This window comes from Anastrepha ludens, chromosome 5 (genome assembly GCF_028408465.1).
Source record: "Anastrepha ludens isolate Willacy chromosome 5, idAnaLude1.1, whole genome shotgun sequence".
In the NCBI taxonomy this organism is placed as follows: Eukaryota; Metazoa; Arthropoda; class Insecta; order Diptera; family Tephritidae; genus Anastrepha; species Anastrepha ludens.
Window position 1 is genome coordinate 26375631 of NC_071501.1, and position 12042 is coordinate 26387672.

Here is a 12042-nt window from a genome sequence, read left to right on the forward strand (position 1 = left end):
ACCCTACCAACCACAGAAATTGTCATTTATAACCTGCCTTCAAACATCTCAGGCTTACCATCTTAATAACCTGGCATTAGGGGTTTTCAGAAGATTTTTACTAAACGAAATACAGCGAAAATGTGTTTGAATATCGCATTGCAACTTTGCCTTGGTTGATTTGAATAGACCGAATACCCAAGAATGGCAGATTACAAGATTTTACCATCCGAAGCGAAATTGTGTGAGTATCTATGGCTGTTGCGTCATAGGGGATTTGACAGAGAGAGAGAGGCGAAAGAAATGAAAACCACATGTGTAAAGTGAGGTTAGTTGAATGTAGTCAGTCAAACTAGTTCTTGGGCACATTCTCACGTAAAATTAGAGCGTGTTGCATCTAGTCATCTACGGTTCAGACGGCAACGAAGTAACACCGCCCCTTTTTAAAGTAATCACCCACAATTTGGAGGCATTGCTCTGGCGTGAAACGGTTCATGATAACTTGCCAACCCTGACTGAACAGAAATGTTAATACTGTTTGCCAATACAGTTCATCTGCCAAACCATAGTTATCGATACTTCGCACGCAGTTAAAAAAAACCCGATAAGTATAATTGGCCCTTACACTCTTTTTTTCGGTGTTTGGCGGGGCTTTTCCTCTCATTTGTGATATGCATCCCGATGTCTTTCCACAAATGGGGAGACCTACATTTTTAGGCCGCCACCGAACGACATATCGTTTTTTACTTATTAGAAGCTTTTTCACAGCAGATATATAATCGGAGGTTTGCCATTGCCTGCCGAGGAGCAACCGTCATCCGAAAAAGCTTTTTCTATCAATTGGTGTTTCATGCCTGGGGTTCCGCCAGCAGAAAAATTTTTTTCTATTAATTAGTCTTTTGTGCCCGAAGTCTTTCGAACCTGTGCACTTTCGAATAGTAGTCACGCACCAACGACTACGGTGGCCAAGGACAATTGGAGAGCTAAAAATTGTGAAGAACAAAATTTTATTTTTAATTTTCAGGAAAAATGGTTTTTGCCGATTTTGTAAATTTTTGCCCCTCTAAATTTTTTTTATATTAATATTGTAGAATAAATTAAATTAGATAAAAATTAAACAACTTAAAAATAATTTATTTTTCTTTTGGGAGGTTAGGGAATGAGGAAAGTCCGAATTTTCAATTTTTGTTTTATTTTCTTAAAGTATAATATCCTAAAAATATTGTGTGAAAATTTGAAGTGAATCCGACAAATACTTTTCGAGTTATTCAACAATTAACAATGGTCGCTCGAGCGCTCCGAATCGATAGCAAAACTCTAAATGCGTTTTTCTCAAAACTATGTTTTTGAATTGGTGATCACTGCAACTTAAAAATGCTTGGTAGATTTCAATAAAATGTATACTGCTTTTGAAAAACATAAAAAACTCGTGCCTGATCGAAGGATCAAAAATTTCGATTTTTTTTAAACAATTTTTTTCTCGAAGATCTGAAAAATATTTCCTTAGGCCGCCATATTGTTAATTTTGAAAAAAAAGTTCCTATAAGGCACAAGATTTACTGTTAATAAAACTAATTTCTCTCGTCCGATTGATATTAGATGATTTTTTCTGTCATTTGGGAAATAATCTTATTTTCATTTAAAATTAATTAAAATTAAAATAAAAAATAAATTATGCATTATACAATAAATTAATTAAAAAGATAAATAAAGGGTAGTTAAGTTTTAAAGGCCGTTGTTGACTTTGAATAAAATACAATTGTTTTAGAAAATTATTATCACTACTCTTTTTTATGATAATATTTGCATGACTCAATTATGTATGGAACAAAATATCGGCCAAATGGCCGCCGCGACACACCTCCATCCGATGGTCCAAATTTTCGATGACGCTGAGGCATAATTGAGGTTCTGTGCCGTTAATGTGCCGAATTATCTCATCCTTTAGCTTCAAGAGTTTCTGGCTTATCGACGTACACCTTTTCTTTCAAATAACCCCAAAGAAAGAAGTCCAACGGTGTCGTTGACGTTTAGGTGTGGTTCACATTCAACATCGGCCCATGAAATTTAACAACCCTTTATAAATCCAAAACTAATTCTCCTTATTGCAGATGTAAAACTTCATAACATTTTCCATGTATTTCTTTCTCCATTCCTCGCTTCCTTTACTTTGCCGCTTCTTTTTTACCACAAAAACAAATCTGTGCTTGAGTTTGTAAAATAGACAAAAATGCTGTCTAGTGTTCATCCGAAGGTATCTCCACAAGGCGCCGCCAAGCACTTTTTCAATTATAAATTCATTAGTGCTATCTTATTGTTCTACGCTAGCAAATAATTTTATTGCAAACTTTTTGTGAATAAATAAAATCAATTCTTTTTAGAACGTTTTTAAAAAAGTCCTCTTTTTTTGTCTTTACCCGCTGCATATGTATGTATGTATACACAAATTATAGACGGATCAATACATCAAGTGTGTTGTTGTGCTCTTTTTTCAACAAAAACAAAACCAAAGGGCACCTTTGAATTACCCAGATTCCCAATCAAAGGTGACAATTCATAGAGGAAGCTCAGGGTTGCGCATTTTGCATCACCACTAATTTTTTAGTGGTAGTTAAAATGAGGGTTTCCTTATCACTAAATCTTCAGTTTTTCAATGTTTTCACTATCCGCTTGTTGCATTAATTATTTAAATGCACTATGCCCAACCCTGAGGAAGCTAAGCTCATAAATTTTACTACTTCATTTTCATGTTGAGAAAAACTGAAATTTTTTCCACTCATTTCCTTTCAATACAAAATTAATGGTTACACTGAAAATGTTCAACAATTTAGTATGCGCGAAAAAACGAGTGCACCACCTAGTAATGAGCAAAAGCTACATAACTAAACAACAACCTTCTAAAATAGTAGGGAAAAAACTTTAGGCTTTTTTATCAATCTCATTCTTTTTTTTCCATATGTCTCTTCCCATTTCACATCCGACTTCATTCACTACTCACTGCTGGCTTAGTTACTTACAAATATTCAGCACGGCATTCGGCCGACATTGAGTTTGTATGAGTGCCAGCGTCACATTAAATTGTCTCCAACTAATTCATTACATCCACCGGACACATATATTTTTATGTCTGCTCAACACCCAATGACCAGTCGCTTAATGTTTGCTATGCGACTCTCCCTGTCATTTCTTGTTCTAATCAATTATTTATCAGCGCTTTGTGATCTCCTCGCAAATCATGTTTCAATGCATTCGTTACTCGTAAGCAACTAAATCAAATAAATTGGAAAAAATTATTATTGGCTATGGTGTACGAGTACATTAAAAATATGTATTAAATGTTTAGTAAAACTAATGTAAAGCATTAAAGTTGCTGGCTTGTTTTTACGTATATTTCCTTGGCATTAAACATTCGTCTGTTTGTTCAATATTACACTCGCCTTATTAAAAAGTGTGCGTATGTATGTATGTGTGTGTGTCTGTGCTGTTGGTGGCGAGTCAAGTTGAGCGGCGTAGATTTATTATTTAGCTTCAAGTTCAAATAATTGTTACACATATTTGCAATAGTCAAGTCAATTAATTACAAAAGTATTATGTCGATGTAGATAAGTACGTCTAAGTTAATTGTTTCGCATGAATGCAGTGTTCAATAATTCTTACAAGACAAAAAAAAAATAAATAAAAATAAAAAAAGTATTTGTCAGTTTTCAATTTTTAATTTATTGACTCACTAAATGCCTCTTATATATATTTGCTGTATACTGTAGAGTATCAGCCATGCGATTGTATCTGCAGTAGTGTGGGCGAACACATTTGCAACTTTGGTAATAAAGGGTGGTTAAATTTCAAGGGCCGATGTTGAATGTGAACCACACCTAAACGTCAAGATCTTTTTTCTGCATTTCACTTGACATTTTGCAATATCAGACTAACTCAATTTGAACCATCGAAAGCTACACAATCGAGCAACGCGTTAAAGTTATTCAGGCTTATTATGAAAACGGGCGTTCAAATCAAAATGCATATCGCGCACTTCGTGAAGAAAATCAGCTTCAGTGATGAGGCACTTTTTCACCTCAGTGGATTCGTCCATAAGCAGAATTGCGGAATTCCAAGAGTGCTTGCCGCAAAACCAGTGCACCCACAAAGAGTGACTGTTTGGTGCGGTTTATGGGCCGGCGGCATCATTGGGCCGTATATTTTCCAAAATGAGGCCGGTGAGGCAGTTACTGTGAATAGTGTTCGCTATCGTGAGATGACAACGAACTTTTTATGGCCCGAATTGGAAGATATGGATGCGGACGATATGTGGTTTCAACAAGATGGTGCCACTTGTCACACAGCTAACGAAACTATGGCTCTTTTGCGCGAAAAATTTGGTGGCCGAATAATCTCACGTCGCAGCGATGTCAATTGGCCGCCAAGATCATGTGATTTGACACCGTTAGACTTCTTTCTTTGGGGTTATTTGGAAGAAAAGGTGAACGTCGATAAGCCAGCAACAATTCAAGAACTAAAGGATGAGTTAATTCTGCACATTAACGGCTTAGAACCTCAATTATGCCTTAGCGTCATCGAAAATTTGGACCATCGGATGGAGGTGTGCCGCCGAGACCTCGGCAGCCATTTGGCCAATATTTTGTTCCACACGTAATTGAGCTATACCAATATTATCATAATAAAGAGAAATAACAATAATTTTATAAAAAAAATTGTACTTTATTCAAAACCAACACCGGCCCTTAAAACTTAACCACCCTTTAAAACACTTGGTAACGATTTCTATAAAAATACATATCTACATACGTACATATTTTTTCCGCAATATTTTTTGTTTTATTTAGATTTATATATATACTTATATTTAAAAAATAATCGTAATGTAACTCAAAAATGCATGGAACTGGACCAAATATAGACTCCTTCAAAAGTGACGCTAAGATGTCAGTGCGCTGTTTAGGACATATTTGGCATTTGGCAAGTAAACAAATGTACGCATTTAATAATGGACACTTAGCCGATAGAACAACACGTTAACATGATTGAAACTTAATACATGGGCTGAATAGTTCCGGGCCTAACAAAGAAAACTCGTTTTTGTGGTTCAAAATTTGCTTTATTCATGAACGTAATTTTCATCAAGAACAATGCAATCATTCCAGCGTCGCTCTAACATTTCAATAGCACTTTCGTAGAACGATTTATCTTTTGCCTCAAAATAGGCCTAATTTTCAGCGATAACCTCTTCATTCGAGCGAAATTTCGTACCGGCAAGATTTTTTTTGATCTGCGAACAGCCAGTAGTCGCTGGGAGTCAAATCTGGCGAAACGGTGGATGTGGGGGCAACTCGAAATTCAGTTCATGTAGTTTTGCCATTGTTTCAATTGACTTGTGCGTTGTCTTGTTTTTGGTCAACAGTGAGCAAACGCGGCACCCTGAAAAAGAGCTGAATGCAATAAAACTAGTGCCATCTATGTGTTAGGCCGAGACTGTTCAGCCCATGTATTCTATAAAAAGGGTCGAAATGGTGGATGAAAACAACGCATGCCGAAATTCGAAATTTTGTTAGTGAAAATAATATGGCGACTTTTTTAATTTTTGTTTTTGCAAGCAATTTTCATTTGATAATTTAACTAGTTTTAAGAAACATTTTACAATATAATCGCTATTCGCTCTGCCGTTGTGCGTTTTAAACTTCTTTGACGAGAAGAATTCAGTCGATGAAAGCTGAATGCTGCATCGTTGATATGATTTTTTATTCGCTGTTTGTGAGCTATGGCAAATCGCTTCGTTACTTCAGTCACAGTTTGTATGCAAACATCACGATGATGAGTCCAAATAAGTCGACAATTCAAATTCAATTTCAACAAACTGGTTCTTCGGGGATAGAAAAAGTACTGGCAGACCAACAACTGGACCTGGACAGGTTAGCTCAGGTTGAAGCGGTTGTCTACTATGGAACTCACGCAGGCTCATAGGGGGTTGTGATGCTGCGTGGGGAACTTGTCTCTATCTCTTCTAAACTCAATGTGTGGTTTTTAAATTTTTTAGAAGATTCCTGATTTCCACAGTACTGAGACTTTCCAATTCATTAAAAAACTGTCTACCTAAAATAGTAAATCTACGTCTGTATAGAGCCGGACATTGGCATTAAAGGTGCGAAATCGTCTCTTTCTCTTCTTTTCAAAATTCAATTAACACATTATCAGCTCTGTTAATTACTGATGTAAAAGAAACATTGGAAATAATCAAAATTTCTTTCGCTTTTTCTATGAGCCCATATCAGAAATAGAGTTTTTGTGAATTAGTCAGACACAATTCGAGCATTGAAAGTGTAAAAGTTGGGGAAAATTGGCGACTTCTACCATCAATTATGCCTAAAAGTAGTCGAACATTTTTTCAAAAGAATCTTCATGTTAGCATGCGGGAGATATTTGAAAGATATAAAAGATGTTAATTTCTAAAAAACATTTGAGAGCGCCATGAAAATAACAAATCCTATATAGATAGTTATTGAATAATGAACAAAAATAAATATTTTATTTTAATTCACATATTCGAGTGGCTATTGTACAAGGTGGCACAAAATTAATCACCCTATCGGAACAAACACACAAGCAATGGAGCGCGTAAAGGCCAAAATAAAGATTTCCATCGCTCAAATCACTTTTTCTTATTTAGTAAAAAAATTATTCAAAAACGAAATTGGATGATTAATTTTGCGCCACCTTGTATTACAATTTCGTACTTAATTAATTTCAAAGAACTTGTCATTTTATCGAAAGAACTTTTTTATTTAGTTATTCAAATATAAAATTGGATGATTAATTTTGCACCACCTTGTATTATAATTTTGTGTTTAATTAATTTCAAATAACTTATCATTTTATCTAAAGTTTTTTATTTAGTTATTCAAAAACAAAATTGGATGATTAATTTTGCGCCACCTTGTATTATAATTTTGTACTGAATTAATTTCAAATAACTTGTCGTTTTATCTAAAGAACTTTTTTTTGGTTATTCAAATATAAAATTGGAGGATTAATTTTGCGCCACCTTCTATTATATAATTTCGTATTTAATTAATTTCAAATAACTTGTCATTTTATCTAAAGAATTTTTTTATTTTATATAACGAAGTTTTATTTATCTTTGCCGAAGAAAATTTCAAGCGTTCCATCAACATTATCACAAAAGAAACCGTCGTTAAAATTTTAACTCGTAAATTTAGATCGCGTGCTTCCCCTACTCAAAAAAAGAAAGAGTTTATTCATGCATATGTGCCTATATACACACATGTGTACATGCATGCTTCTATTTATAAATTTTCCAGTTCTCTCATTTTAAATCCATACTCATATTTCGCTTTCATAATTTATGCAAAGTATTTAAATAGCGTGAAAATACCAGCTGCGACGCGTACAATTTACACGATGCTCCTCGGCACTATGGCTACGCTGCTCGAATTCATCGATTTGATCGAGTTCGATTGACATAGAAAGAAAATTTATGCCATTGGAATGAGTTAAGCTGGATAATTATTTGAGCGAGTGAAAGACTGAAAGACATTTGAGACACACGCACAAACTGCATGAATGGCTCACTGGCTGGGGTTGGATGTTGTTGAGCAAAGGGGCGGCAATGGCATGAGAGGGGTTGCAAACCGCAGCCGACAGCAGTAAATAACGAAGCCATTCTTCAACGCCAAACGAATCAAGGCAATCAGCTGAATGTTGAAGCAAATATTAAATGGCTACAGTTAGTTAGTGAGCTGGTTTGTGTGCGTGCGCTAAATGGACGTGTGTGTGCGTGCGCATGTATTTTTATATGTGTGTAAGTATTTATATATGTATGCAGGCATTTGTATATGTATCTAGGCGTTTATATATGCCTGTATGTATGTGTATGCACGTGTTTGCCAGAACTCCGCTACTTTTGCTCGTCAAACAAAGCGAACAATCGGCAAACAAACTAAAGGCAATCGCAGCTTTTGAAGCATTTTATTGTACTTGTATTGAAATTGTACACTATATACCTACATACACACATACATACATACTTAGGTATATGTGCCCATAAGTATATTGTATACTATTTGTGTGTTTGATTTTACGCTTCGAAAATTCATTATGCTGCCAAGTGGCCGGCTGGTCCGCCGGTTAGTGGTCTGACTTTACGTTTTTTTCTTATCATCTTCATGGATTTGTGGTGGTGCGTAATCGCTGGTTCACCTGCGCCCCACCACCTCAACCGGAGTCCATGTATCGTTGCGTACCATTTGATTTGTGACTCTTTGATTTGTTTGCTCGTGAAAGCGCGAAATGCTGAGTGACGGTTAATAAATTTCAATAAAATGCTGTTGAAATCAACTAAATGATTTCGTCGAGCTTATCGCCCAAATAAATGAGTACACCAGATTTAAATTAACACTTCAGTAATAAACTCAAATCGATTATTTGATTCGAAATATTATTAGTTAGGCAGTAAAACATCTTTTTTTGATGGATTTTTTTTTTTAATTCATTGGTAAATAAATAATCGTATTTATACGCGAACCTGTTTTTCAATTTAATTTAGTATTGATAACACAAATTGCTACTTAGTTTAAAAATAATTTTTTTTTTAATATTTATTTCGTACAATAATAATATTACAACCCATCTTTACTCATTTTAGTAAAAGTTATTATTTTGTTAAAGAAATCGGTCAAAAAATTTGGAAATAAAAAAAATTTAAATTATTTTATAAAATTTGGAAATAAAAAGAATTTGGAAAAAAAAAATTTTCTTTCCAAATTTTTTTAATTTATTCAAACCCGTTTTTTTAGTTTTAATTATTTTATGAATAATTAGTGACATTTGGTTAAAAAACTAGTTAAACAAATACGATAAAAGATATAATTATAATTGCGTACCTAGGTATAGTGGTTTGTAAAACACGGTGGCGCAAAATTATGAAACCATTTTGAGGTTCTTATGAAGCGCAGGATTGGTCTATGGGGATTAGACAGTTCAGTAAGAGAATTGAAAAAGTGTTTATCTAGACAACCTGCTCTGATTTTAGCTAAGGCTGAACAATTGCAGAGGAAGTGCTCAACTGTTTCTTCATCTTCCGCCTCTCTACAACTTCTACAATATTCATGGGAGATATCTCAAAGAATGCCTTCCAAATAGCCAATGACCGGTGACACAAGCCATGACCTTCGAGATATCATGTCTTAAGAGACTTAGCAATTCCTTTGCCCTTTTGTTGTTTATTTGCGGCCATAGTAGCCTAGCTATGATGCACGTATCTTCATCTTCATCTTCTCATGACCTATTGGCTTCTTTGATAATTTTGATTTTCATTAGTAATTTACTCGTACCATAGGCATCCCAATGGTACTTTTGTCACTGCGAAGTTGTAGAACAGTACCTTTCCTAGCTAGCTTATCGGCTTTACAGTTTCTCTTAATATTCCTGTGCCCCGAAACCCAAATAAGGCTGATCTTGAATACGTCACTAATATCATTTAGGGTTGCCCGGCATTCCTGTGCAACTTTTGGTCTTAGTATAACTGCCTCCATTGATTTGACGGCCGCCTGGCTATGCGTGGATATATTTACAGTCGTTTTTGTTACGGCATGCGTATTTAGATATTCAGCCACTTGTTTTATAGCTAGAACCTCTGCCTGATAGACGCTGCAGTAGTCTGGTAGTCGGATATATAGTTCCTGTCCTAATTCCTTCGAAAATACTCCATAGCCAACCTTATCGTCTAGCTCGAAACCATCTGGATAAAAATTTAGTTCCTCCCCTTCTACATGGCCTTGGTGTCTTCCACGTCCTTCTTGACGGTATACTTTTGTTGAAGAGCTTGTCGAAGGTAGGTCTAACTCAAATTAAATTCTTACTCAAACATTGGGGAATGCTGTCCCATTTTAATTAAAGACGGAACTTGTTTGAGCGCTTAAAAATGAAAAGGCATCTCCGATCTAAAAAGTGGGAATATGAAATGACATTTAAAGATCTTAGAAGACTCGCAAGATAATCCTATTTTTTATAGGCTTAAATCACCACTGTTGGTCGTTATCCTCTAATCCAAAGCCCCTTCTTCCTTTTCTTCCACCTGTCTGGTTCCTTCCATTCTCCTTTTTGCCTTCTGCGTTTATGGTAACACAACGGTTACATTTTCAATTGTTTGTCTAAGTGGGTCCTCGCAAGGACACCAATTTAAGCTAAAACCCATTCTCTTCGTGAACTTTCAAGTTCTTATTAATGAATCTACGGCCTAGAGAAATTATTCTATCACTTCCAAGCCTGTCTCCCAGATATGGTTTATTGATGGGTCGAAATTAGAAGATGGTAGAACAGGAGTGGGAATCAATGGACCTAAATTCAAATGGGTGTTTACCCAATGAGTTTTTACACTGAACACTCGACTTTCAGGTAGTACTAATTTTAAAAAGAAAGCTGTTAAAATTTCATGATATTCTATGCAGTAGTTCGTGAGTTGTTGGGCTAAGAGTGATGCTACTTTTGTTATCTTCAAAACAATGAATCAAAAATAATTTCTTGTACGAGTATTAATTTAACACTGCTTCTTGATGTGAAAACATGCCGCTCAAGCGCAACAATGGCTTGAAAAAAGTTATGAGGACTCCGCTCCATCAGCAACAACAATAAAATGATGGTTTACTGACTTCAAACGTGGTCGTAGAGACACCGATTATGCACAACTCAACGGACGTCCAAATGAGACGGTAACACAAGAAAACTTCAGAAAAATCCATAAAATCGTGCTGAAAGATCGAAAAGTGAGGGAGCGTATGTTACCTGACATCGCAAAGATATCAAGAAAACTTATTGGATTTATATAGCATGAGGATTTGACTATGAAAAGACTATGTTCAAAGTGGGTGTCGCGTTTGCGCACTGTTGACTAAAAACAAAAATATGTTGATGATTCTGAGCAGTGTTTGGCCATGTTTAAACGTAATAAATCGAAATTTTTGCATTGATATGCGAAAAAGGAATGAAACGTGGATCCATCACTTCACTCCGGAATAAAAACGATCGCCATCTGAGTAAGCCTCGGTCACTGGTGAACCTCGTCCAAAGCGCTCGAAAGCACAACAATCGGCTGGATTATTATGGTCTCAGTATTTTGGGATGGGCGTGGTGTAATATTCATCGACTGTCTTGAAAAGAGCAATGCCATCAACAGTGGATATTATTTAGCGTTACTGAAGCGTTTGAAGGCCGAAATTGCAAATAAACGAAAGAAAGAAATTTTGTTTCATCAAGACAACACACCGTGTCACAAGTCAATCAAAACAATGACAAAACTACATGAACTGAAGTTCAAATTGCTCCCATATCCCCCGTTTCGCTAAATTTGGCTCCCAGCGACTACTGGCTGTTCGCAGATCAAAAAAAAAAAAAATTCTTGCCGGTACGAGATTCCGCTCGAATGAAGAGGTTATCGTTGAAACTGAGACCTATTTTGACACCAAAGATAAATTGCTCTACAAAAGTGATACTGAAAAGAGGAGCTTTTTCATAGCAGGAATACACTCGGAGGTTTGCCATTGCCTGCCGAGGGGCAACCGCTGTTAGAAAAAAATGTTTCTTGATTTTGGTGTTTCACCGAGATTCAAACCTACGTTCTCTCTGAATTCCGAATGGTAGTCACGCACCAACCCATTCGGCCGCCGTAATTACGTTGATGAATAAAGCAAATTTTGAACCAAACAAAAACGTGTTTTCTTTGCTAGTCTCAGGACTTTTCAGCCCATGTGCTAATTTGAAATCGCGTCTTTATCTCGGTTAGTGTGAATGAGTGCTCCTCTCGTCCTCAATCCGATCAAAAAAATTTAGTAATTAGCTTACCAAATAGGTCAAATTGATAATAGTTATGCTGGTAGGCTGGTAATGCTGGTATATATTTATATAATATTTTTCAATCTAAACAAATCTTCCAAAAGTCTCTTATACATATTCAACAAATCTTGACAACACTGACAAAAATTATTTTTGAGCTAAAATATATTATTTAACAACTTCAGGAAATTAATTACTTAAAAT

General features: G+C 35.6%; 1 protein-coding gene across 2 annotated transcripts in view; it reads left to right on the forward strand.

Annotated features, from left to right (window-relative positions):
* LOC128863715 (protein teashirt) overlaps positions 1-12042 on the forward strand; it is a 30505-nt gene that overhangs the window by 14983 nt on the left and 3480 nt on the right. The gene's annotated exons all lie outside the window — the stretch shown is intronic.